At 40.0% G+C, this 25,965-nt stretch overlaps 1 protein-coding gene and 1 pseudogene across 6 annotated transcripts in view; one reads left to right on the forward strand and one right to left on the reverse strand.

Annotated features, from left to right (window-relative positions):
• ERC2 (ELKS/RAB6-interacting/CAST family member 2) overlaps nt 1–25,965 on the forward strand; it is a 956,481-nt gene that overhangs the window by 249,328 nt on the left and 681,188 nt on the right. The gene's annotated exons all lie outside the window — the stretch shown is intronic.
• The window catches only part of LOC309607816 (adenylate kinase 2, mitochondrial pseudogene), a 28,757-nt pseudogene continuing 2,845 nt past the window's right edge, over nt 54–25,965 (reverse strand). Inside the window, exon 1 of the transcript in view lies at nt 54–25,965. This exon is cut by the window's right edge and continues 2,845 nt beyond it. The product of the transcript in view is annotated as an adenylate kinase 2, mitochondrial pseudogene (transcript).

The raw sequence follows: 25,965 nt of genomic DNA on the forward strand, positions 1-25,965 counted from the left end.
TCCCTTATCAGATATATCATGTACAAATATCTTCTCCCATTCAGTAGGCAGCCTTTATGTTTTCTTTTTTTTTTAATAGTTATTTGTTTATGTATTATTTATTTTGACCGTGCTGGGTCTTAGTTGTGGCACATGGGATCTTCGGTGCAGCATGTGGGCTTTTTTTTTTTTTTCATTAGAGTATAATTGCTTTACAATATTGTGTTCGTTTCTGCTGTAGAACAAAGTGAATCAGCTATATGTATACATATATCCCCTCCCTCTGGAGCCTCCCACCACCCATCCCACCTCTCTAGGTCATCACAGAGAACCGAGCTGAGCTCCCTGTGCTGTATAGCAGCTTCCCACTAGCTATCTATTTTACACATGATAGCGTATATATGTCAGTGCTACTCTCAATTCATCCCACCCTCTCCTTCCCACCCTGTGTCCACAACTCCATTCTACATCTGTGCCTCTTCTCCTGCACTGCAAATAGGTTCATCAGTATAATTTTTCTAGATTCCATATATATGCGTTAATATACGATATTTGTTTTTCCTTTTTCTGACTTACTTCACTCTGACAGATTCTAGGTCCATCCACCTGACTACAAATGACACAATTTCGTTCCTTTTTATGGCTGAGTAATATTCTATTGTATATATGTATCACATCTTCTTTATCCATTCCTCTGTTAATGGACATTTGGGTTGTTTCCATGTCCTAGCTATTGTAAATAGCACTTCAGTGCACATTGGAGTGCGTGTGTCTTTTTTTTTTCACGTGTTTATTGGAGTATAATTGCTTTACAATGTTGTGTTAGTTTCTGCTGTACAACAAAGTAAATTAGCTATACGTATATATATCCCCATATCCCCTCCCTCTTGAGCCTCCCTCCCACCCTCCCTATCCCACCCCTCTAGGTGGTCATGAAGCACCAAGCTGATCTCCCCGTGCTATGCAGCAGCTGCTCATTAGCTATCCATTTTACATTCGCTAGTGTGTATATGTCAGTGCTACTCTCTCACTTCTCCCAGCTTCCTCTTCTGCCCCTGTGTCCTCAAGTCCATTCTCTATGCCTGCGCCTTTATTCCTGCCCTGCCACTAGGTTCATCAGTACCGTTATTTTAGATTCCATATATATGTGTTAGCATACAGTATTTGTTTTTCTCCTTCTGACTTACTTCACTCTGTATGACAGACTCTAGTTCCATCCATCTCACTACAAATAACTCAATTTCATTCCTTTTCATGGCTGAGTAATATTCCATTGTATATATGTGCCTCATCTTCTTTATCCATCCATCTGTCGATGGACATTTAGGTTGCTGCCGTGTCCTGGCTATTGTAAATAGTGCTGCAGTGAACATTGTGGTACATGTATCTTTTTGAATTATGTTTTTCTCGGGGTATAATGCCCAGTAGTGGGATTGCTGGGTCATAATGTAGTTCTGTTTTTAGATTTTTAAGGAACCTCCATACTGTTCTCCACAGTGGCTGTATCAATTTACATTCCCACCAACAGTGCAAGAGGGTTCCCTTTTCTCTACACCGTCTCCAGCACTTACTGTTTGTAGATTTTTTGATGATGGCCATTCTGACTGGTGTGAGGTGATACCTCGTTGTGGTTTTGATTTGCATTTATTAGTGATGTTGAACATCTTTTCATGTGTTTGTTGGCCATCTCTAGGTCTTTGGAGAAATGTCTATTTAGGTCTTCTGCCCATTTAAAAAAATTTATTTTTATTTACTTATTTTCATTTTTGGCTGCATTGGGTCTTCGTTGCTGTGTGCAGGCTTTCTCTAGTTGAGTCGAGTGGGGCTACTCTTCACTGCGGTGGCTTCTCTTGTTGTGGAGCATGGGCTCTAGGTGTGTGAGCTTCAGTAGTTGCAGTACGCAGGCTCAATAGTTGTGGCTCGCTGGCTCTAGAGGTCAGGCTCAGTAGTGTGGCACACAGGCTTAGTTACTCCGTGGCATGTGGGATCGTCCTCGACCAGGGATCAAACCCGTGTCCCCTGCAATGGCAGGCGGATTCTTAACCACTGTGCCACCAGGGAGTTCCATTCTGCCCATTTTTTGATTGGGTTGTTTTTTTTTTTTTTTTGTTATTGAGCTGCATGAGCTTCTTGTATATTTTGGAGATTAATCCTTTCTCCATTTGCAAATATTTTCTCCCGTTCTGAGGGTTGTCTTTTCGTCTTGTTTATGGTTTCCTTTGCTGTGCAAAAGCTTTTAAGTTTAATTAGGTCCCATTTGTTTATTTTTGTTTTTATTTTCATTACTCTAGGAGGTGGGTCAAAAAGGATCTTGCTGAGATTTATGTCAAAGAGTGTTCTGCCTATGTTTTCTTCTAAGAGTTTTATAGTGTCTGGCCTTATATTTAGGTCTTTAATCCATTTTGAGTTTATTTTTGAGTTTTGTTTTGGTATTAGGAAGTGTTCTAATTTCATTCTTTTACATGTAGCTGTCCAGTTTTCCCAGCACCACTCATTGAAGAGGCTGTCTTTTCTCCATTGTATATTCTTGCCTCTTTTGTCAAAGATAAGGTGACTGTATGTGCGTGGTTTTATCTCTGGGCTTTCTATCCTGTTCCACTGATCTATATTTCTGCTTTTGTGCCAGTACCATACTGTCTTGATTACTGTAGCTTTGTAGTATAGTCTGAAGTCAGGGAGCCTGATTTCTCCAGCTCCATTTTTCTTTCTCAAGATGGCTTTGGCTATTCAGGGTCTTCTGTGTTTCCATACAAATTGTAAAATTTTTTGTTCTAGTTCTGTGAAAAATGCCATTGGTAATTTGATAGGATTGCATTGAATCTGTAGATTGCTTTGGATAGTATAGTCATTTTCAGAATATTAATTCTTCCAATCCAAGGATATGGTACATCTCTCCATCTGTTTGTGTCATCCTTTATTTCTTTCATCAGTGTCTTACAGTTTTCTGAATACAGGTCTTTTGCCTCCTTAGGTAGGTTATTCCTAGGTATTTTATTCTTTTTGTTGCAGTGATAACTGGGATTGTTTCCTTAATTTCTCTTTCTGATCTTTCGTTGTTAGTGTATATGAATGTTAGAGATTTCTGTGCATTAATTTTGTATCCTGCTACTTTACCAAATTCATTGATTAGCTCTAGTAGTTTTCTGGTGGCATCTTTAGGATTTTCTATGTATCGTATCATGTCATCTGCAAACACTGACAGTTTTACTTCTTTTCCAATTTGTATTCCTTTTATTTCTTTTTTTTCTCTGATTGCCATGGCTAGGACTTCCAAAACTATGTTGAATAATAGTGGTGAGAGTGGGACCCTTGTTTTGTTTCTGATCTTAGAGGAAATGGTTTCAGTTTTTTACCATTGAGAATGATGTTTGCTGTGGGTTTGTCATATATGGCCTTTATTGTGTTGAGGTAGGTTCCCTCTATGCCCACTTTCTGGAGAGTTTTTATCATAGATGGGAGTTGAATTTTGTTGAAAGCTTTATCCATCTACTGAGATTATCATATGGTTTTTATCCTTCAGTGTATTCATATGGTGTATCACATTGATTGATTTGCATGTACTGAAGAATCTTTGCATCCCTGGGATAAATCCCACTTGATCATGATGTGTGATCCTTTTAATGTGTTGTTGGATTCTGTTTGCTAGTATTTTGTTGAGGATTTTTGCATCTGTGTTCATCAGTGACACTGGCCTGCACTGTCTTCTTTTTTTGTGATATTTTTGGTTTTGGTATCAGGGTGATGGTGGCCTCGTAGAATGAGTTTGGGAGTGTTCTACCCTCTGCAATTTTTTGGAAGAGTTTGACAAGGATAGGTGTTAGCTCTTCTTTAAATGTTTGATAGAATTCGCCTGTGAATCCATCTGGTCCTGGACTTTTGTTTGTTGGAAGATTTTTAATCACAGTTTCAATTTCAGTGCTTGTGATTGGTCTGTTCATATTTTCTATTTCTTTCTGGTTCAATCTTGGAAGGTTGTACTTTTATAAGAATTGTCCATTTCTTCCAAGTTGTCCATCTTATTGGCATATAGTTGCTTATAGTAGTCTCTTATGATCCTTTGTATTTCTGCGGTGTCAGTTGTAACTTCTCCTTTTTCATTTCTAATTTTATTAATTTGAGTCTTCTCCCTCTTTTTCTTGATGAGGCTGGCTAATGGTTTATCAATTTTGTTTATGTTCTCAAAGAACCAGCTTTTAGTTTTATTGATCTTTGCTATTGTTTTCTTCATTTGTTTTTCATTAGTTTCTGCTCTGGTCTGTATGATTTCTTTCCTTCTACTAACTTTGGGTTTTTTTTTTTGTTGTTGTTGTTCTTTCTCTAATTGCTTTAGGTGTAAGGTTAGGTTGTTTGAGATTTTTCTTGTGTCTTGAGGTAGGATTGTATTGCTATAAATTTCCCCCTTAGAACTGCTTTTGCTGCATCACATAGGTTTTGGGTCATAGTGTTTTTGTTGTCATTTGTTTCTATGTATTTTTTTGATTTCCTCTTTGATTTTTTCAGTGATCTCTTGGTTATCTTGTAGCGTATGGTTTAGCCTCCATGTGTTTGTGTTTTCTACAGGTTTTTTTTTGCCTGTAATTGATATCTAATCTCATAGCGTTGTGGTCAGAAAAGATACTTGATACAATTTTGATTTTCTTAAATTTACTGAGGCTTTATTTGTGACCCAAGATATGATCTGTCCTGGAGAATATTCCATGGGCACTTGAGACGAAAGTGTGTTCTGCTGCTTTTGGATGGAATGTCCTGAAGATATCAATTAAGCCCATCTGGTCTGATGTCTCATTTAAGGCTTGTGTTTCCTTATTAATTTTCTGTCTGGATTATCTGTCCATTGGTGTAAGTGGGGTGTTAAAGTCCCCCACTATTATTGTGTTCCTGTTGATTTCCCCTTTTATGGCTGTTAGCATTTGCCTTATGTATTCAGGTGCTCCTATGTTGGGTGAATAAATGTTTACAATTGTTATGTCTTCCTCTTGGATTGATGCCTTAATCATTATGTAGTGTACTTCCATGTCTCTCGTAACATTCTTTAAAGTCTATTGTGTCTGATATAAGTATTGCTACTCCAGATTTCTTTTGATTTCCATTTGCATGGAATATCTTTTTCCATCCCCTCACTTTCAGTCTGTATGTGTCCCTAGATCTGAAGTGGGTCTCTTGTAGACAGGATATATATGGGTCTTGTTTTTGTATCCGTTCAGCCAGTCTGTGTCTTTTGGTTGGAGCATTTAATCCATTTACATTTAAGGTAATTATCAATATGTATGTTCCCATTACCATTTTCTTAATTGTTTTGGGTTTGTTTTTGTATGTCTTTTCCTTCTCTTGTGTTTCCTGCCTAGAGAAGTTCCTTTAGCATTTGTTGTAAAGCTGGTTTGGTGGTGCTGAATTCTTGTAACTTTTGCTTGATTGAAAAGCTTTTGATTTCTCCATCAAATCTGAGCGAGATCCTTGCTGGATAGAGTAATCTTGGTTGTAGTTTTTTCCCTTTCATCACTTTAAATATATCCTGCACTTCCTTCTGGCCTGCAGAATTTCTGCTGAAAGATCAGCTGTTAACCTTATGAGAATTCGCTTGTATGTTCTTTGTTGTTTTTCCCTTGGTGCTTTTAATATTTTTTCTTTATGTTTAGTTTTTGTTAGTTTGATTAATAAGTGTCTTGGCGTGTTTCTCCTTGGGTTTATCCTGTATAGGACTCTCTGTGCTTCCTGGACTTGATTGACTATTTCCTTTCCCATGTTAAGGAAGTTTTTGATTATAATCTCTTCAAATATTTTCTCAGTCCCTTTTTCTCTTCTTCTTCTGGGACCCCTATAATTCGAATGTTACTGCACTTAATGTTCTCCCAGAGGTCTCTGAGACTGTCCTCATTTGTTTTCATCCTTTTTTCTTTATTCTGCTCCTTGGCAGTTATTTCCACCATTGTATCTTCCAGCTCACTCATCCGTTCTTCTGCCTCAGTTATTCTGCTGTTGATACCTTCTAGTGTATTTTTCATTTCATTTATTGTGTTGTTCATCACTGATTGTTTGTTCTTTAGTTCTTCTAGGTCCTTGTTAAACATTGCTTGCATCTTCTCCATCCATGCCGCCATTCTATTTCTGAGATTTTTTTATCATCTTTACTATCATTACTCATTCTTTTTCAGGTAGATTGCCTATTTCCTCTTCATTTATTTGGTTTTTTGGGTTTTTACCTTGTTCCTTCATCTGCAAGATATTTCTCTGTCTTCTCATTTTGTCTAACTTACTGTGTTTGAGGTATCCTTTCCCCAGGCTGCAGGGTCGTGGTTCCTCTTGCTTCTGGTCTCTGCCCCCGGTGAGTGAAGTTGGTCCAGTGACTTGTGTAGGCTTCTGGGTGGGAGGGACGGGTGCCTGCGTTCTGGAGGGTGGAGCTGAGTCTTTTCCCTCTGATGGGCAGGACTGTGTCAGGTGGTGTGTTTTGGATTTTCTGTGAGCTTAGTATAACTTTAGGCAGCCTGTCTGCTGATGGGTGGGTTTGTGTTCCTGTCTTGCTTGTTGTTTGGCATGAGGTGTCTAGTGGTGGGGGCTGCAGGCAGTTGGGTGGAACTGGGTCTTGGATTCGGATGGAGGCCTCTGTGAGAGCTATCACTGTTAATATTCCCTGGGGCCAGGAATTCTCTGGTGGTCCAGCATCCTGGACTCAGTGCTCCCACCCCAGAGGCTCAGGCCCGACTTCCGGTCGGGGAGCCAAGACCCTGCAAGCTACTTGTCATGGCAATAAAGGGGATTAAAGAAGAAGAAAAAAAGACAAACAAAACCCCAGACAGATGGTAAAAGCAAAATCAAAGATCGAAGAACAGAAACAAAGAAACACACCCAAAAGAAACAAAAACAGAACCAAAGAAAACAAAAAAGAAGAGAACAACCACACAGACAAAAGAACTCCAAAATGAAATCAAACAATTAAAAACAAAACAAACAAAAACACAAAACAAAAAACAAAACCAAAGCAGAGTGCCAACTGGAGAATAAAGCAAAGAAAACAAAAGAAACAGACAGAAGTGATTAAAAGGAAAAAAAAAAGGAAAAGGGGAAAAAACCACAGGACAACAGAAGAGCAAAGTAAAAATAGAAATATAAAAGATTAAAAATATATTAAAAAAAGAAAAAACAGAACAGAAAAGCAAAGTAAAAATAGAAATATATAAAAAGATAAAAAATATGTTTAAAAAATCCCCATGGACTACATGAAAATAAAAATTTAAAAAACCCCAAAAAAACAGAACCAACAACAGAATGAATCAAAACATAGTAAAAATAATAGTAGTAATAATGTTTTCCTGGGGTCTCAGCTGTCAGTGTCCTTGCCCCCGCTGTGAGCCACAGCCCACCTCTGCCTCCCCAGGAGGCCCTCCAGTGCCTAGGCTGGTCTCTGGATCTGCTGTGGGCCTTGTGGGGACAGCTTAGACTCTGATCTGGCCCTATTCCCACATGTGCTTGCCCCCAAAGCCCACAGCTGCCAGAGCTAGACTGTTTTCATTTGTGGGAACACTCGTCCACTCAGATATTCCGTAGGCGCAGGGTCTACCTAGCTGATCATGGGAATTAAACCTGCAGGTTGTGCAACTGATGGAAAGATTTTCACTCCTCTTCCTTAGTCGCCCCACCCCTGGGGCTCGTCTGTGGTTTTATCCCCACCTCTGCATGTGGGCCACCCACAGGAGTCTGCTACCAAGGCTGCCCTGGAGCACTTGGGTCTGCCCTGGTGAGGACAGGGCGTGGAGGTGGTATGGCTCCTTGGATCATGGGAGCCCTGGCGGTGCCAGGTGTGTAAGGAAGCCAGCAGCCATGGGCTCAAGAGATATGGCCCTAGTGGGAGCCTTTTCTGTCACCTGGTGGAAGTTGCTGAAGGCCAGCCTTGGCCAGGCTTTTTCTAGTGCCTGGTGGTAGGCGTGCGAGGGCCAGCCCTGGCTGGGTTTTTTTTAGCGCCTGGTGGCAGGTGCATGACAGTCAGCCCTGGTAGGACTTTTTTTATTGCCCGGCTGCAGGTGCCAGTTTGTGGGGAGACAGAGGCTACGGTGGTGGCTCCGTGTGACTCAGCAGTAGTGCCCTGCTTCCATCGCAGTCTGGTTTTCCTTCATAGGCATTCCCTGTTGTGGATTTCCTCCCTCCTGTCCCCTCAGGCCATTTCCCCGCAGCCAACAGCAGTCCTCGCCCCGAGTTTGCTCTCTAATCACCATGCACCAGCTCCCAGCCCCTGTGTGCACTGGTGGACCCACGTCCCTGCCTGGCGCCCGCAGGACTGTGGTACGGATCATCTGTGTAGTTTTCACTCTGTCCCGTCTGCCACAGATCGGTTGCTTCAACCTCCTCTGACAGCCTCAAATGTTTCCCTTCTGTCCCAACCTATTTTGCCGTTGGTGAGGGGACTTCCCCAGATGTGGGAATCTCTCCACTGCTTCATTTCTCCCCTCCACCCCCCAGGGTGCAGGTCCTGTCCCTCTTCCTCTCCTCCTCCTTCTCCCTTCTTTCTTTTGTCCTACCCAGTTATGCGGGGATCTTTATAGTCCTTTCTGGTGTCCAGGGTGTTCTGCTAGTGTTTAGCCGGTGTTCTGTGAGACCTGTTGCATCTTTAGATGTATTCCTGATGCATCCGTCCTCCTACTCCTCTGCTATCTTGGAACCCCCTGCATGTGGGCTTTTTAGTTGCGGCATGTGGGCTTCTTAGTTGAGGCACGCAGACTCTTAGTTGCAGCATGCATGTGAACTCTTAGTTCCCCAAACAGAGATCGAACCCAGTCCCCCTGCATTGGGAGCATAGAGTTTTACCCACTGGGCCACCAGGGAGGTCCCGTTTATGTTCTCTTCGTAGTGTCCTTTGCTGTGCAGAAGCATTTAGTTTAATGTAGTCCCATTTGCTTATTTTTGCTTTTGTTTTCCTTGTCTGAGGAGATAAAGCAAAAAAAAATATTGCTAAGATAGATGTCAAATAGTGTACTGCCTATATTTTCTTCTTGGAGTTTTATGATTTCAGGTCTTACTTAAGCCTTCAATCCTTTTTGAGTTTATTTTTGTATATGGTGTGAGAAAGTAGTCCAGTTTGATTAGTTTGCATGTAGCTGTCCAGTTTTCCCCACATCATTTACAAGGCTGTCTTTTCCCCATTGTATATTTTTGCTTCCTTTGTCATAAATTAATTGACCATATAAGCATGGCTTTATTTCTGCACTCTCTATTGTGTTCCATTGATTTACATGTCTGTTCTTGTATCAGTATAATACTGTTTTGATTACTGTAGCTTTGTAGATGTAGTTTGCAATTAGGGAGCATGATACTTCTAACTTTGTTCTTCTTTCTCAAGATTGCTTTGGCTCTTCAGGGTCTTTTGTGTTTCCATATAAATTTTAGGATTATTTGTTCTAGTTCTTTGAAAAATGCATTGGAATTTTGATAGGGATTGCACTGAATCTGTAGATTGCCTTGAATAGTATGGTCATTTTAACAATATTCAATACAGTCCATGAGTGTAGCATATCTTTCCATCTGCTTGTGTCATAATTTCTTTCATCCCTGTGTCACAGTCTTCTAAGGACAAATCTTTTACCTCCTTTTTTTGGTTTATTCCTATGTATTTTATTCTTTTTGATGCAATTGTAAGCGAGATTGTTTTATTACTTTTTCTTTCTCATAGTTTGTTAATGAATACAAATGCAACAGATTTCTATATATTTTGTATCCTGCAATTTTACTGAATTCATTTATTAGTTCTCATAGTTTTTTGGATTTAAGATTTTCTGTATATATTATCATGTCATCTGCAAACAGTGACAGTTTTACTTCTTTCTTTGTAATTTGGGTTCCTTTTATTTCTTTTTCTGATTCCTGTGGCTAGGATTTTCAGTACTATGTGTCTTGCTTAACTTAGACTCCTGATACTATGTTGAATACAAGTGGCAAGAGTGGGCATCCTTGTCTTGTTCCTCACTTAAAGGGAATGCTTTCAGCTTTTCTCTATTGAGTATGATGTTGGCTGTGGGTTTGTCATATATAGACTTTCTTACATTGAGGTATGTTCCCTCTATACCCACTTTGTTGAGAGTTGTTACCATAAATAGATGTTGAATTTTGTCATACGTTTTTTCTGCATCTATTGAGATGATCATAGGATTTTTAGTCTTCAGTTTGTTAATGTGGTGTATCACATTGATTAATTTGAGGATATTAAGCCATTGTTGCATCCCTGGGATAAATGCCTCTTGATTATGGTGTATGATCCTTTTAATGTACTGCTGAATTCTGTTTGCTAATATTTCATTGAGGATTTTTACATCTATGTTCAGCAGTGATATTGGCCTATAATTTTCTTTTTTTGTGAAAATCTTTGTCTGTCTTTGGTATCACAGTGATGCTGGCCTTGTAGAATGAGTTCAGAATCATTCCTTCCTCTTTAATATTTTGGAATAGTTTGACTAGGATAGGTGTCAGCTCACCTTTAAATGCTTGGTAGAATTCACCTGTGAAGCTGTCTTGCCCCAACTTTTGTTTCTTGGGAGTTTTTTTTAGAAGTAACTGATTCAGTTTCATTACTGGTAATCTGTCTGTTCATATTTTTTTATTTCTTCCTGATGCCATCTTTGGAGATTGTATGTTTCTAGGAATTTATCCACTTCTTCTAGGTTATCCATTTTATTGGCATATGATTGTTCATAGTAGTCTCTTAATCCTTTGGATTTCTGTGGTGTCAGTTGTAACTTCTATTTCATTCCTCCCTCCCTCCCTTCCCTCCTTCCTTTCTTTTTTTTTTTTTTTTAACAAACTTTTAACATACTTTATTGATTTAGGGGCCAAACAAGGCATCATTTGGACAGTTAAGAAAGGCACCTCATTGAAAATAATACATCACAGTGCTGTTGAGTGATCCCAATCACAGGATTTGAGGATGGAAAGGACAGTCTTTGGATAATGTTGCTTAGGACACTTGCTCATTTATTAAAAAGGGGTCTTTCACATGACATGGATGGAGGAAGGCAAGAGTGTAGGAATGTGGCATATGCTGGGTGGCTGCCGAGAGCTTACCCACAAGAGCAGGTGGGCTGGTAAATCAGTGATAAGTCGGGAGGGGAGTGAGACCAGCCTGCCCCACCTGCCCCATGACTCCAGTAAACCTGATGTGCTGAGCACTGCTCCCATGTGCATACTCCATATCTCTTTCAAATGGGGAGATGACTTTTTGATCTCATGGTATGGGGAACCAGGGTTAGTAGTTAGCTCCTGCCCTATTCCAAGTTACAGGGCAGACAGGACAGCAGTGTGATTTCCTGCATTCCTGGGCTGGCATGAGGTTCTGATAAAAGCTGAGGTCTTAGGGCACTGGCTTTAAAAAATACTGTCACCAGTCTGGAGTAAATGAAAACGTGATTCCTTAGAAATAATACTGCCTCTCCCTGTTTCTATTTATACCCTCCAATCAGTGTTTTAAAAAATTAATTTTTCCCTTTGCTTATACTTTTTAAGACTTCTACTCCATGTAAAAGAAATCGCTTCACTACAGCACTGCTGCTCTTCCCATTCTCATCTTGACCCCTCACCACTCCTCCCTCTCCATCCTTACCCTGACCACACCTGCCCTCGGCCCAGTATCTAAGAGCAGGGATCATGCCGTGGAGTGATGAGCAGTGGTGCAGCCTTGGCCTTCTGTTACTAGGATGTAGTAACATCCCACAGCATCCTTGGAGAAGGCTGCTAGGATGCTTGCAAACATGACATCGGGGGTCTGGGATGCATCAGTGGCAGAGTGGATCCCCCGTTTACTGTAGTGAACCAGTGGGGTTGTCTGAGTGTGGTAGGCCTCCAGGCAGATTTTTAAGGCCTTCTCATTATCATCTGATCGGTGGACCAAGGGTTCCCCTGTGGTATCATTTTTCATGGGCTCCTTTGGGAGGTTGAACTCCTTGTGGTAGGAATGGCCACTCTGGGGATGAATCTGTCATCCTGTGATTCTCCAGATCAGCAGAGAGTCTGGAATGCTGAATTCAGTCACAGAATCAAGCTTCTGTTTTTTCTTTTCCATGAGGGCATCAAGCATTTCTGCCTGCCTCACAGTTCAAGGGAAACCATCTAGAAGAAAACCATTTTTGCATGGAGGGGGTCTCCAAATTCTTCTCAATGCGCTCCACGACCATTCCATCTCTCACCAGTTTCCTGGCATCCATAGTTGCCTTCAGCTTTTTTCCCAGCTCTGAGCCAGAAGCCACCATGGCTCTCAGAATGTCTCCAGTAGCCAAATGGCAGACACAGAAGTTTTCAGCGACTTTGGGTGCCTGGGTACCCTTGCTGGCTCTGGGCGGCCCTAGCAGCACAGACCGGATGCCTTTAGGACACTCTTGGGCGCATTTGGCTGTGGGCACGTTGGGAGCCATGGCTGCCGAAGCCTCTCACTCTCTCTTTCATTTCCGATTTTATTTATTTGGGCCTCTTTCATTTTTTTCTTGATGAATCTGGCTAAAGGTTTATCAATTTTTATCAATTTTATGTTTTCTAAGAACTAATTCTTAGTTTTATTGATTTTTTTTTCTATTTTTTTCTTAGTCTCTATTTCATTTGCTTCTGCTCTGATCTTTATTATTTCCTTCCTTCTACTAACTTTGAGTGTTGTGTGTTCTTTTTCTAGTTCCTTTAGGCATAAGGTTAGATTGTTTATATGAAATTTTTCTTGTTTCCTGAGGTAGGTCTGTATTGTTATAAATTTCCCTCTTAGATTTGCTTTTGCAACCCATTCATTTTGGATCATTGTGTTTTCATTTCCATTTATCTACAGGTATTTTTTGATTTCCTCTTTGATTGCTTCAGGACGCACTGGTTGTTTAGTAGCATAGTGTTTTGTGTTTGTGTTTTTTGCAGTTTTTTTCCTTGTAGTTGATTTCTAATCTTATACCATTGTGGTCAGAGAACATGCTTGATATGATTTCAGTCTTTTTAAATTCATTGAGATTTGTTTTGTGGCTTAGCCTGTGATCTATCCTGGAGAATGTTCCATGTGCACTTGAAAAGAATGTTTTTCTGCTGTTTTTGGATGAAATGTTCTTTATGTGTCTGTTAATTCCATCTGAGGTATCATTTAAGATCAGTGTTTTCTTACTGATTGTCTGGATGATCTGTCCATTGATGTAAGTGGGGTGTTAAAGTTCCCTACTAATTATTATATTACTGTCAATTTCTCTTTTTATCTCTGTCAATATTTGCTTTATGTATTTAGGTGCTCCTATGTTCAGTGCATATATATTTACAATTGATGTATCTTCTTGTTGGATTGATCCTTTTATCATTATGTAATGCCCTTCTTTGTCTCTTGTTACAATATTTGCTTTAAAGTCTGTTTTGTCTGATATAAGTATAGCTACCCCAGCTTTCCTTTTGTTTACATTTGCATGGAATACTTTTTTCCGTCCCCTCACTTTCAGTCTCTGTGTGTATTTAGCTCTGAAGTGAGTCTCTTGTAGGCAGCATATAGATGGGTCTTGTTTTTATCCATTCAGCCACTCTATGTCTTTTGATTGGCAAATTTAGTCCATTTACAATTTAAAGTAATTCTTGATAGGTACGTACTTATTGCCATTTTGTTGATTGTTTTCTAGTTGTTTTTGTATTCTTTTTAGTTTTCTTACACTTATTTTGTTCTCTTCCCTTGTGATTTGATGACTATCTTAAGTGTTTGGATTCCTTTCTCTTTTTGTGTGTGTTTCTATTATAGTTTTTTGGTTTGTGGTCACCATGAGGTTCATATAAAACAATTTTTATATATGGGGTTATTTTAAGTTGATGATCTCTTTAGTTTGAAAGCGTTCCAACAACCCTGTGTTCCCCCCAACCACATTTAATGTTTCTGACATCATATTTTATATCTTTTTATTTTGTGTATCACTTAACTACTTATTGTGGATATAGATGTTTTTACTACTTTTGTCTTTTTGCTTTCCTACTAGCTTTATAAGTGGTTGATCTACTACTACCTTTACGGTATGTTTGCTTTTACCAGTGAGATTTTTTCTCTCATAATTTTTATATTTCTAATTGTAGCCTTTTCTTTTCCACTTAAAGAAGTCCACTTAACATTTCTTGTAAAGTTGGTTTAGTGGTGCTAAACTCTTAGGTTTTGCTTATCTGTAAAACCTTTTATCTCTTCTACAAATTTGAATGATAACCTTGCCAAGTAGTGTATTCTTGGTTGTAGGGTTTTTCCTTTCATCACTTTGGATATATTGTGCCACTCCCTTCTGATCTGCAAAGCTTCTGTTGAAACATCAGGTGATAGTCTTATGGGAGTTCCCTTGTACATAACTAATTCCTTTTCTCTTGCTGCTTTTAAGATTCTCACTTTAATTTTTGCCATTTTAAATACGATATGTCTTGATGTGGCCCTCTTTGGGCTCACCTTGTTTGGGACTGTCTCTGCTTCCTGGACTTGGATGTGTTTCCTTTCCCAGGTTGGGGAAGCTTTCAGCTATTATTTCTTCAAATAATTTCTCTGCCCCTTCCTCTTAACTCTTCTCCTTCTGGGACTCCTACAAGGCTAATGTTAGTATGCTTGATATTGTCTCAAATTATCCTCATTTCTTTGATTTCTTTTTTCTGTTCAGTTGGGTGATTTCCACTACTTTGTCTTGCAGATTGCTGATCCATTCCTCTGTATCATTTAATCTACTGTTGATTTCATCTAGTATATTTTATTTTATTTTATTTTTATTTATTTTATTTTTGGCTGCATTGGGTCTTTGTTGCTGTGCGTGGGCTTTTCTCTGGTTGAGGCGGGTGGGGGCTACTCTTCGTTGTAGTGCGCAGGCTTTTCATTGCGGTGGCTTCACTTGTTGTGGAGCATGGGCTTTAGGCACAGCGGCTTCAGTAGTTGTGGCACGTGGGCTCAGTAGTTGTGGCGCATGGGCTTAGTTGCTCCGCTTCATGTGGGATCTTCCTGGACCAGGGCTTGAATCCGTGTGCCCTGCATTGGCAGGCGGATTGTTAACCACTGCACCACCAGGGAAGCCCTGGTCTAGTATATTTTAAAATTTCATTTATTGTATTTGTCAGCTCTGTTTGGTTCTTCTTTATATCTTTAAACTCTATTGAAATTCTCACTGTGTTCATCCATTATTCTACCCCTTTTTAAGAATTACCTTGAACTCTTTATTGGATAGATTGCATATCTCCCTTTTTTAGTTTATTTTTTCTGGCTTTGTCTTGATCCTTCATTTGGAACATATTTCATTGTCTCCTCAATTTGTCTAATTCTCTGTGTTTATTTCTGTGTCTGAGGTAAGTTTGTTACATTTCTCGATCTTGGGGAAATGTAGCAGAAATGTAGAAGACATCCTATGAGGTCCAGCAGCATGCTCCTCTCTGGTCATCAGAGCTCTATGCTGTAGGGTGCCCCCTTTGTGGCCTGCATGTACCTTTCTGTTTTGGCAGAGCCAACTTACTCATCATGCTGGTAGATGGGGTGGGCCCCTGGCTCGGTTGGCTACAAGGCCGTGCCTCATGTGGTGGCTGTGGGTCCGCCAGTGGGCAGGGTAGGCTTTCTGTGCCATTGGTTGCATGGCCTTTGGAGCCTGGTGTTGGTGCCAGACTTCTGGTGGGTGGAGCGGGCCCCCATGTGGTTGGGTGTGAAACCTGGGGGGCCTGGTGCTGATGCTGGCCCTCTACTGGGCGAGGCCAGGTCCTGGTGTGTCTAGGTGCACAGCCTGTGGGTCATAGAGCTGGTGCCAGCTTACTGGTGGCTGGGTAAGACCCCAATGCTAATAGGCTAGAGGGAGGATTCCAGACTACTGCTTCTGTGCTGGGACTTGGAGTGTGTGAGATTTTGCTCATGCCCTCTGAGAGCTGAGTCTGTTTTCCATAACCCTCCATCTCTCCCAAACATAAGCCCCACTGGTTTACAAAGGCAGACATTCTGAGGGTTTGTCTTCCCAGTGTAGGAGCCCAGTGTGGGGTTTGGACACCTTGTTCCTTCGGGAGGTCCTCTAGCACTGTGATATTTTTCCCATTTGTGGTTGCCTCCCTGGGGTTGTGGGTCCTGACTAACCGTGTCTCTGCCCCTCCTACTTGTTTCATTGTGCTTCCCTCTTTATATATATACTTAGTTGTGGAACATCTTTTCTTCTAGTCTTCAGGTGGTTCTCATAGACACTTGCTCTGTAAGTAGTTGTAATTTTGGTGTGTTCATGGGAAGAGGTGAGTTCAGGGTTTTCCTCCTCTACCATCTTGGCCTGGATCAGGCTAGACTTCCTGTACAACAAAATCCTTGCTCAACTTTCTTCTCTACTTCATATGGGTTTCCTCCCTCTCTTATGGGTTCCCCTATGAACTCTCCCTTAAGAAATCACTTACATAAAAGTCCCTGTCTCAGACTATACCTCTTAGGAATCTGACCGAAGATACAGAAATGGACTAAGGTAAATGACCTGGGTACTGCTGAGATCACCTGACACTGTGTCATATAAGAAACAGTGGGTAGAATAGGACTCTTTAGTAAGAAAAACTTTGGACTGGGAAGCTGTCATCATGGGATAAGAACCTGTCATCATGGAAGGAACCTGATTTGTTCTTTTCTCCTTGAAAGAGTAGAACAAACGTCTGTATATAGAAGCTTCAGAGCCATGTATGCCACCTCAGTGTGGAAAGAACTGTCTAATAGGGGATTCCAAAGATTAGTAAAAGATTAACCACACTATATTAGTTTCTATTGCTGCCATAATAAATTAGCACACATTTAGCACAACACAAATTTATTAGCTCATAGATCAGCAGTTCTGGTACATCATGGCTCAATTGGATTTTTTGCTTTGACTCTCATGAGACCAAAACCAAAGTGTGCTCCTTTCTAAAGGTTCTTGAGATCAATCTGCTTCCAAGCTTGTTTAGGTTGTTGGTCAAATCTAGTTCCTTGTGTTTGTAGAACCAAGGTCCCCATTTCCTTGTTGGCTATTAACTGGGGACCATCCTCATTCCTTGGAGGCCCCTTCTGGTCCTTTCACATGGCCCCTATATCTCAGAACCAACAGTGGCACATCGAAACTTTCTCATGCTTAGCTGTCTCTCTGGCTTCCCCATCTGCTACTTCTGTCTTCTGCCTCAGTCAGAGTAAGTTCTGAGCTTTGAAAGGGCTCATGTGATTAGATTGGGCCCACCCAGATTATCCAGGATAATCTTCCTATCTTAATATCTATAACCTTAATTACGTCTGGAAAGCCCCTTTTACCATGTAATATAATGTATTCACAGGTTTTGGAAATGAGTGGACATCTTTGTTAGTGGGTGTTATTCTGCTGACTGTAGTTTGCCCTCTGCCCCCTACAGATTCACGTCCCTCCCAAATAAAAAATACATTTGCCCCATCCCAGAGTCTCAAAGGTCTCATCCCATTACAACATCAACTCAGAGCCCCCAAATCTCATCAGTTCAAAATTCCTATCATCTAAATCGTCTAAAATTACGTACGAATGAGGCTCTTGGTATAATCTATTATGTACAACTCCTGAGGCACAATTCCTCTCCATCAGTGGACCTATGAAACTAAAGAAGCAATTTATCTGCTTCCAATAGACAACGATATGTCAGGCATAGGATAAGTTACAGACGTTCCAGTTTAAACAAGGGAGAAATGGAAGGTAAAAGGGAGCTACTAGGTCCAAGGCAGTTTCAAAATCCAGCAGAGCAAACTTCACTAGGTTTCAAGGCCTGGAAATAATCCTCTGTGGTTCTTGGTTCCACGCTAAAAACCTATCGCATCCGTTTGTCTCAGGCGCTCTCCCATTCAAGTACTAACCAGGCCCAAATCTTGCTTAACTTCCAAGATCAGATGAGATCAGGTACACAGGTAGAGGTGAATGACCAGGATGCTGCTGAGAGCACCCAACATTGTGCCATATAAGACATAGTGGATAGAATAATGACTGCTTAGTAAGAAAGACTTTGGACAAAGAAGCTCTCATCATGGGAGAGATGGATCCTGTTTTCTTCATGTTCCCAAATGAGTAGAATAAAGGCCATTGTATATAAGGTTCAAGGAGAAGTATTTCAGCTCAGAAAGAGTCCTCTGGTAGATTTCTGTTGGAGTCCAAAAACAGTTAAAGACTAACCACCCACCTGTACTTTTCCATGAAGCTTTCCATAGTCCTTCCTTCCCTCATCAGGCCTGGATGCTTACCTCTCATTCTCTCCCATTAGCATATCGTTCAAAACTGGTGAGGGCCTAACAGGGGACTGAAAAACAAACCAGAAGTCAGGTTCAGTTAGCTGTTAAAACCATAGACATTTGCAGAGCGTGAAGGAAACACAAATAGCAATCTAAACCAAGTGTTATGTTAGTAATTAAGGGTGTGAGTTTAAGAGTCAGATACCTTGGTCACACTCTCAAGTTTACTAGTTCTGTGATCTTGGGCGTATTATTTAACTCTCTGAGTTTGAGTGTTTGCAGCTTTGTCATGGGGGTGGTAACTCCTACCTATAGGGGTGTTATGCAGATTCACCCAGGAGCTAGATGGGAGGCATGGAGCTTGTCCTATGGTAAGCATTCTGTAAATGGTGGCTGCTATTATTGTGGTCTGGTAATCTAGTTATGTATTCCCTCTTCCACTAGACAGTCAAGTTCCTTGAGACCTGACATGTTACATAGTCACTGTGTTACATCTATCTTATTTTAAATTATTTTTTATTTTTTTTAATAAAAATTTTTAAAATTTTATTTTATTGAGGTGTAGTTGATTTACAATATCATATAAGTTGCATGTATGCAACATAGTGATTCACAATTTTTAAAGGTCATACTCCATTTATAGTTATTATAAAAATTGGCTATACTCCCTGTGCTGCACAATATATCCTTGTAGCTTCTTTATTTTATTCTTTGTAGTTTGTACTTCTTAACCCCCTACCCCTATCTTGCCCCTCCCTGTTACGTTTATCTTTGATATCTCCATATTGTTTATCATGTATTAGGTCCTTAGTAATTATTGAATTAAATAACTAAACTTTATTATTTAGTTTATTTGGGACAAACTTTATCCCAAAAAACTTTGGACATCGCTAACACCACTGGGCAAATATTTGAAAGCTGGCATCTCATTCTATTAATTTCTATTGTTCCCAGGATCATAGTGTCCAAAGGAACAAGATAAATCTGTCAAACAATCTTTAATGCAGATTTCGCAAAAAATCAGTTATATATCAAAACAAATTAAGGGAATTGTGTATGTGCAGAGATTCAGATGGTATGGTCTTATGTTCCCAAATATCCATTTTTTGTGACGACTAAAATAATTTAACAGTAAGTTTACTTCGCTGTACAGTAGAAACTAATACAACATTGTAAAATAACTCTACCCCAATTAAAAAAACAGTAAGCTTATATCATTTCTACATATTTCCATGGAAACTGCTTTCCCATATCTCTGGAATTCGAAGTCTTCTGTATAAGACCAAGATCTTCATGAGGACCTAAATGGCCTTACACAGCCTGTCCTCTTCCTAGCCCTGACCTCTTGGGCCTCATCTCCCAGCACCTTCTTCATCACTCTCTCCACTCCAACAGCACTGTGCAACTCACCATCTCCCGAAACCTCTAGGCATGATATCACTTCCGTTGAGAATGCTTGCACTGGAGTGTAAGGCAGGTATATTCTGTGTTTTACCTGGCACATAGTGGTCCTTCAGTATTTCTTGAATTATTCAGACAGACCCAGTGGCGACGATAGCCAGTATCAGATCACAGAACAAGTGGCAGGGAAGGCATTCTGCCAGGCTGTGTTCTCTAATATACTTTCAGGAATACTAATAACCATTCAGGGGCAACAAGAACAATAAGGATGAGTTTCAGTGATTGAGAGTGTGCTGAGTGCCAGCCCAGCCAAGCACTACACATGCTTACCTCAACTCAACTTCACCATCCTGAGGATCAGAAAACATTCAGGAACTTGCCTAAGGTCACACACCTAGTAGATGGAGTGGACAGGATCCGTTTAACTGTAGTGGATGAATTTTAAAACTTTTAAGAGCTTGCCAAATAGTGAGGTTTCATTTTTAACTTTTGTTATTGTTTTATTATGTGGGCAAAGAATGTGTCCTATATCACTTCTGCCTTTTGGAATCCATTTGAGATTTTTCTTGGTGGTCTGGTATGTGATAAATCTGTTTAAATATTCCATGGAATCTTGAAATGGAAATCTACAGGATCCAAAATAGAATTGTCTATTAATTCAGTCTTACTAATTATATCACTTAACTCTTTTACATAGTTATTTTTTAGTACTTGATCTGTCAAACATTGAGAATGATGTTAATATTTGAAAGCAACTGTTTTTTATCCACTTCTGTGTGCCTAACCATGTTTGCCATTTGTTTTAATATCTAATATGGATATCAGTACCAGACAACTGTTATTGAGAGTAAGTTTCTGTATATTTTCAAGTACTCAAGAAAAGATTGAGAAATGGAAGACTGAATCAAAGGAAAATTACGGAGGTGGCTGCAATGAAAGAAGCCAGTGGAGATAAAGGTGTTACCTTTAAATATCAAATCAAAGCCAAGTGGTGAAACATGGGCAGTAAGCGTGGTGGTTAGAAGCAGAGACCCTGGAACCAGACTTCCTGGCATAAATCCCAGCAGTGCAATTCAGTAGACTGGGCAAGTTATTAACTTCTCTATGCTTCCATTTCTTGGCGTGAAAAATGGTTATAATAATAGTACCTACCTAAGGAGGTTATTGTGATGATTAAACAAGTTACTATTTATAAAGTGCTTAGAAGAGTGCTTAGCACATAGCGGTGTATAAGTATCTATTAGCTATTATCATCCTTCACATCCGACTCCTTTTGGTCCAAAGGTATTCTAGAACCACCAGGCTTATAAGTATAATGTCATTTGTACTGTTTCATTCAATGTGTCTATATTAATTGAGCACTTACTCTTGGCAGGCACTATGTTAGTTACTGGGAGTATAATGGACATACAGGGTCCCTATCTATGCTCATGGAATTTACCACTCAATGGTGAATACAGACATGAAGCTATTAATTGCAGCCATATCCAATGATACGAAGGAAAGGTACACAGTGCTATGAAAGTCTAAATGAGGGTGGAGGAGGATGTAGACTAGTCTGGGGGGTCAGGTAATGGCTCTTCTGTGACATATTTGTAATCTACGGCTTTAAAATAAATTACCCCAAACAGTGTCTTAATACAGCAAATGCTTATTATCTCATAGATTCTGTGGGTCTGGAATATGGGAGTCATTTAGCTCAGTGGTTCTGGCCCACAGTACCTCAAGAGGTGGCAGTCAAGCTGTTGGGTAGGGCCACAGGCATCTGAAGGCTTCACCGAGGCTGGACCTTCCACTTCTACAATGGCTTATTCACATGACTGTTGGCAGGAGGCCTCAGTTTCATGTCATATGGGCCTCTCTTTAGAGCTTGAATGTCCTCATGATGTGGCAGCTGGCTTCTCCCAGAACAAGTGGTCCAAGAACGTGAGCAAGAAGGATGCCATAATGTCTTTTACGACCAAGCCTCAGAAGTCACACATGTTACTTCTACTATATTCTCTTTGTTAGAACTGACTTATTAAGTCCAGTCCACAGCCAAGGGGAAGATATTTAGGCTTCACCTTATAAAGGGAATATACAAAATTTGTGGACATATTTTAAATTACCACACAAGGAGATGGCTAGATTGATTATTGAAGATATTCTAGACCAGGGGTTGACAAACTTTATGTAAAAGGCCAGGTACTAAATATTTCTTGCTTCGTGAGGCCATATTGTCTCTGTTATAACTACTCAACTCTGCCATGAAATGAAATGAAAGCAACCATAGACAATATGTAAGTGAATGGATATAGTAGTGTTTCAAAAAAACTTTATTTACCAGAATTGATGGTGAGCTATAGTTTGCTGATCCCTACAGATACAAGAGATGAAAAGGGTAGAGGATTATTCCAAGCAGAAGAAACAGAATGTTTCAGAAAAAACAGAATTATTGGGCACTTAAGAGTAAAGGTACTAAAAAAAGGTTTTTTTTTCATGTACTAGGAGGTTTACTACAAAATTGTTTGTAATAGAAAAAAAGAATAGAGAACACTTATTTACACACACAAATTCTAAAAACATAAATATTGTTGAGGTAAAAACCAAAATGCAAAAGCTTTGTGCAATATGGACAGCTGTCATTTATGTAAATGAGAAAACAATGTACTCTCTTGTTAGATTTTACTATTTATGAGGACATACATATGTAATAAAAGCACAGAACATGCATGAGAAAGACACCAACTTTAGATGATGGTTTCTCTCTAGAAGAATGGAAGTGGTGAAGGTTGTGGAACTTAAACAGTTTCTGTTATATATTTATGGTTTAAAATTTTTTTAAAAATTGTGATGAATACACACAACATAAAATTTACCACCTTAACCATTCTTAAGTGTACAGTTCAGTAGTGTTAAGTATATTCACACTGTTATGCAACCAATCTTGAGAACTTTTTCATTTTGCAAAATCGAAACTCTGTACCCATTAAACAACTCTCCATTTCCCCCTGCTTTCAGCCCCTGGCAATAATCATTCTACTTTCTGTTTCTATGATTTTGACTACTCTAGATGCCTCATATCAATCATACGGTATCTGTCTTTTTGTGACTGCTTTATTTCACTAAGCATAATGTCCTTGAGTTTTGTCCATGTTGTAGCAGGTGTTAGAATTTCCTTCCTTTTAAAGCTGAGTAATACATTGTATGTATACACCACATTTGATTATTCATCCATCTGTTGATGGACATTTCAGTTGCTTTCACCTTTTGGCTATTCTGATAATGCTGCTATGAACATGGGTGTACAAATCTAAAACAGAGTTTTGATGAAAGAAATGATCAGTAAATCATTGTGCAATATAGCAGCCTGAGCAAATATAGTAGCCTGAAGGTCTTTTTTCCTTCCATTCTCCCACAGCACATTCCAGTCACACTTTCACTCACACTATCCACCTACTGGATCGTCAAGGTTATTAATGCCCTGCATGTTGCTAAGTCCTGTGGTCTTTCCTCTGGCCTCATCCGATTAACTTCTCAGCAGCAATTGATAAGGTGGTCATTCCTGCATTCTGGGCTTATTTTCTTCACTTGATTTCCAGGATGCTACTCTCCTGGTTCTCTTCCTACCTCTCTGGCTATTTCTTCTCAGTCTCCTTTGCTGCTTCCTCCTCACTTCTCAGACCCCTTAATGTTGGATTGCCCCTGGGCTCAGTCCTCTGATTTCTCCTCTCCTCTCTATGCTTAGTCCCTAGTTGGTTTTATCTAGGTTCATTGCTTTAAGTGCTATCTATTCACCGATTCCAAATTTGTAATTGTAGCTTTTACTTCTCACATCCAACTCATCTATTAAACCGCCTACTCAGCATCTCCACTTGAATGTCTAATAGCATCACAAACTTAACACAGGCAAAACCAAACTCTTGATTCCCATAACTCCCACTTCTCCTCCCCCGTCTTGCCTATGTTGGTATTCCACCTCCATTATTCCTATTGCTCAAGCTAAAAGCCTTGAAGCCATCCTTTACTTGTCTCTTTCTCTAATCCCAGGCAATCTATCAAGAAGTCAAGTGAACCTCACCTTCAAAGCATATCCAAACTTAATTCCTTCCCCATTGCCTCCACTCTGTCACTGTGGTCCAAGGTTCTGTCATCCCTTGCCGGGGTTATTCTAGTTTCTTCTTACTAGGCCCTATGGTTCTTCTCTTACCTCCCTCCTCAATCCAAAACCATACTTCAGTCCAATAGCTGAAGTAATCCTTTATGAACATGCATCATATCCATATCATGGTTTGTCTTTCCTCAGAACCTTCCAGTGGCTCCCCATTTTTCTCAGTAAAACCAGTATCCCTACAATGGACTCCAAATGTATACCTATCTTCCCATCATCCCCCACCCCTGGACCTCTCCGACCTACTACTTTCCCCATCCCTTATGCAGCTCTAGCCATGTACGTAAATATTTACTATTCCCTCTGCCTGGAATATCTGCACAACTGGTTCCCTCATTTCCTTTAGATCTTTGTTCAGATGTCACCTTTTCCTGAAGCTTTCCCTAATCACCCTATTTAAAATGGCTATCAATCCCTCACCTCCCAAATGTCCCACTCCACCTTCATGACTTATTTTCCTTTACAGCACTTATGACAAACTGGTTTAGTCACCTTTTTAAATTGTTGTGCCTCTCTCCAATTGGAATTTGAAATGAAAAAACACATGAGGGCTGAGATGTTTGTCTGTTTGGTTTACTGCTGTATTACCTTTATCCCTTGCATTAAATTATTTTTTGAATATATGAAACTCTGCTGTATCTTAAGACTGATCTGAGTTGATGCTGAGATTATAGTGTTTCTTTCCTGTTGGTTTCTCCAGTTGGTTTTGTTCCTTAAAAGAGGCAATTTAAAAATATAGCTTCAGGATCTTTGGCACTTTTCCTTGAAATTTGAGCAGGCTTGTGACTGCTTTAATCAACATAACATTGCAGAAGTGATGCTATGGGACTTCTGAGGTTATGTAATAAAAGGCCATGCAGTCTCTGGCTTATTTGCTGGAACACTTGCTCTTGGAATCTTTACACCTCAATGTAGGAGGTGGGGGTACCCTGAGGCTGCCATGCTGTGAGGAATCCCAAGTCACATGGAGAGGCCATATATAGTTGCTCAGATTGAGAATTCCAGCTAAACCTAGACTTCAAGTTATTTTTCAGCCAAGGCACCAGACATATGGGTGGAGAAGCCATCTTGGAAGTGGATCCACCAGCCCCAGCTGTTCCAGCCCTCTGACACCATGCTTTAGAAACAAGCCTTCCTTACTCTATCCTTTATGAATTCCTGACCCAGAATTCATGAGCATAATAAAATGGTGGTGGTTGGACACCACTAAATTTGGGGTGATTTGTTACATAGCAGTAGATTACCAGAACGGTAAGGTGGAAAGGCCAGATAAAAATAGTAAATTACCTTTAGAGAGAAAGTTGAGTTTTGAATTTTTTTTTTTTTTTTTTGTCTACTGGAAAAAGTATATGGTATGTGCAAACATTATTCTGTCAAGCTTATCTTGTATGCTAGTGTCCATCCAGATTAACTCACTAGACTTCAGATTCTCATTAACTGCCAAGTAATGTCATCCTGATGAACCACTTGAGATTTCATGCTCAAAATTCTGGGGTCTTGGTATATTTCCATGCTGAACACCTGGAGGAGCTGGCAGTTTTAGAACAGCTCAGGCCAACCTAATCATTAGATTATAGGAAAATAACCTCGGTATCAGTGTTGCAATGAGATATCCAATTTTCTTTTTATTTTTATTCTGTTTTTGAAATGGAGAATGAGTGTGATTAGAAATATCAGCCAGAGATCAGCTTTTCAGAGATCAGCTTTTCAGAATCAGCTGCTATTAAAAATCTGGATGTTCTCATAGCTGGAAGGGCCATTAGAAACTCACTCATAAAACTGCTTATTTTACTGATCAGAGAGGGGAAGGGGCATGACCAAGGTCTCAGGCTGGGTCTGGACAGGGTCCTGGCTCCCCACTCCCCATGCGGTTCTCTTTCATCTCAATAAGTGGTTTTTAGCCTGTAGTCTGGTTCAAAGATGAACTTCTTGGGTGTTGGGCAAGGCGCTCTGAACCAGCTCTAATGGTACAACATTGTGTTTATGCGTGCTTTTGTGCCCATTTCTGGAGATAATCCACAGCTTCCGTCTGATTCTTACAGAGATCAGTGGCCCAGAAAAGCATAGAACCACTGCACTTGATGGTTTAATACTGTCATTTAAAAACTTCTAGAGTAAGTTAAATCTTGTCTTCTCTCATCCCTACATCACAAGCTCCTGGGGAAATTCTTTAGTTATTTAAGATTAGTGCCTAATGGGTGCATCTTTCAGATGGTTAAGGATAGTTGGAGCACCAGCAACCAACTCATCTTACTCTCAGTTTAGAAGAATTTGACACTCA

Source organism: Balaenoptera borealis (assembly GCF_965194805.1).
Source record: "Balaenoptera borealis genome assembly, chromosome: 12".
In the NCBI taxonomy this organism is placed as follows: Eukaryota; Metazoa; Chordata; class Mammalia; order Artiodactyla; family Balaenopteridae; genus Balaenoptera; species Balaenoptera borealis.